Below are 2,945 nucleotides of genomic sequence, written 5' to 3' on the forward strand. Positions count from 1 at the left end.
AGAGAGAGAGAGAGAGAGAGAGAGAGAGAGAGAGAGAGAGAGAGAGAGAGAGAGAGAGAGAAAGAGAGACTCCTCGGGCACACACGAATCGGGCTAGTCAACCATTGCGGCCCTTTTTGCGATGAGTCATCGGCCACAAGTCTCTCTCTCTCTCTCTCTCTTTCTTTCTCTATCTATCTATCTGTTCTCCTCCCTTCGTCGTTTCTTTCTCGCTTTCTTCACCTTGTTCTTGTCCTTCTACCGTCGTTCTTTCCCTACGGAGCTACTCCTCTTCTCGTCTCGGCGTCGTCGCCGTCCTCGTCGTCGGCGCGTCTACTTCGACCGCGTACACGGCGTCGAAAAGAAAGCGAAGAGAAAGAAACTAGCTTCGCGAATGCACGAGCACGGAGGACAAAGGCTCTCTCGAAGGCTTCGTTCGAATGCACGTCGGCGGCTCTCCGTTGCCGTCGAGCAACAAGAAGCGCGAGCCGTAAATGTTGCTCCGACGCAGGGGCGACTGTAAAAATCCGCGGCGAGACGCGACCGCGCGGCGTTTAGTACGCGACCGGCGAAATATTGACGATTCTCTCCTCTCGCCGAGGAAGGAGAGCGTGAGCGCGATGTCGCGCGGTCTCACGAGCTCAGTAAGGATATATTCCAAGAAGCTCGGTAGATGAGGAAGATATAGAGGCGATTATGTGATAACAGAGATATTCGAGTTTCGGTGGAGGAGGGGAAAGAGCGGAGGTGAATATATAAACAAAAATTCGATGGAAAAATTGGGGAAACTGGGGATGTGACTAACCCTTCACGTACACTGAGAGAAAGAAATATTTAAAAAATAAAATATATTTATTCGACGAGTAATATATTTATTTAAATCTAAATTTTTTCTCCCTATTTGAATACAATAAAGAAGTATCGCTTTTATGAAAAGCTACAGTTTGAAGGAAACAAATGTTTTCTTTATCAAAAAACTTTTTCTCAATGTAAAAATACATATATATTTATATTTATATTTGTATAATTTATTATATTTGTATATTTATGTTTTTTATACATATATATTTGTATGAGTAAATATGTTATTAGTACTCACCGAGATATTGCTGAGAATATTGCTTATTTTTTAGACATTTTTTTCTTTCAATGTACAATGTTGGATATGTGAATGAATAAATAGTCGGTCCTCAACTCTAAAGGATCCGGGAAAATCTCAAAATAGCGCAAATCTGTTTGCAGATTTTGATTCTATTGCGCTACTATCTCAGCCGATACTTTTCTATATCTCTGGAAAAAATGTGTATCCAAAAATATTTCTAACAAAGTTGTGGTAATACAAAGTTGTCTCGGTCTGACAGATACAGATTGTACTCCCAGAAAATCTACCAACATTTGGCCTTGTTTATGTATCTGCGGTCTCAATATTGCGTGTTATATATAATAATTTGTTATCTTTCATGTAATTTACTTCCGCCTAGTTTAAAGTAGGATTCTCCCGCGAAATAAATGAACGAATATGATCATATATGCGGAGGATTAAATAAGAACCAGCTTGTCGATGATTTCATCGCGTTGTCGCGCGATATTGCTCGTTCGATAACGCAGTAACGTTTTGCAAACGCTGTTACATGTGAAATGCGGGCGAACGTTAGGCCCCATTACGGTGACCATAAATTGCGAATTTAATGCCGGCAACCTTAAACGTGACACACACCTTTGCCCACTTAGTCCTTCATTTACGGAGCCGCAGACATATCCGCGGATAATCGCGGCTCGTGGATGCGTGAAGCGATCCGCACTTATCCGCGCGCTCCCTGGTAATGCGTAAGTGCATCGGCGAACTGCGATGCGAGCCTGTATCCGCGGATGCAACCGCGTTGTAAATTGCGGAAATGTCCTTTTTTACGGGGTCGCCGCGCGTTTAACCCTGCGGGTAGACCGTCAGCGAGCGCGACGGGTTTAAAAAGACGAAGTTATGTACTTTCGCGTTGTGATTGCGTGCTTTCTAAATTTCGTGGAGTAAAATCTCATTGAAACGGAGTGACTACCTAATTTTCGAGCGGCACTATTTTTACTATCGTCTCGAGTAGAAACACTTTTCACTCGTTTCGAGATTTTACTCGAGGAAATTTAAAGAGTACATCTTAAACGCAAGCTCAATCTTTAAACTCAAGCCTATTTTTTTACCTGATATAAAAATCACACGTGAAAGGAAAATAAACGGCAAATGTATCAGATAAGAATATGACAATTAAATTCCGTGCTAGATGTATAATCACGAGATGGAATTTAGCTAGTGGCATTTGACGTTTTCAGGAACACGACGAGTAATGTGTCGGTATAACATTTTTAAGACCGACAAATAGCCGATCAAAGCGCGAAGGAAGCGAGTCCTCGAAAACGCGCCGACGAACTCGGCGATGTGCAAAATGAAGAAGAAAAAGCGCATTTATATTCGAGTCGCATGCTCGTGGAATGAGGCTTTTTTCTTTTTCTTAGCACCGACCGCGCCGCGACCTCGGCGTTCCGACGCGCTGAAAAAGGGGTACCGCTCGCGACGGGGTCGATAAAGTCGATTTTACAGCCTGGCCGCCGTTTCCCCGCGTTTTCGGAGAGATTTACGTTACGGGGACGAGGCGAACGGTAAATCCTAATTGTTAGGCCGGCCGTAGGTCCGGCGGCGAGCGTTTCTTCGTTATTTTCGGTGTAACCTTACACCGGGCGCTGTGGTGTATGTGAGTACCGTGGCCGTGCGCACGTCGGGGCACGTATAAAGTGTAACGCCGTGCAAAACCTGCGCGAGACTCTCCGCGGCGTGTGCAGGGCGCGCGACGGGTTTGCAAATGCGGCAGGGGGTACGCGCCATAACTCAGTGGTCTCGGGGCGAGCGTCGTAAATCCGCGGAATTTGAAATTTTTACAGGCAAGCCGCACGGTAAACTGACCGTCATTCTCATTGTGTTC

The sequence above is a fragment of the Odontomachus brunneus genome, unplaced genomic scaffold, assembly GCF_010583005.1.
Source record: "Odontomachus brunneus isolate Ranch 3 - 2012 unplaced genomic scaffold, Obru_v1 Obru_scaffold_087, whole genome shotgun sequence".
Classification (NCBI taxonomy): Eukaryota; Metazoa; Arthropoda; class Insecta; order Hymenoptera; family Formicidae; genus Odontomachus; species Odontomachus brunneus.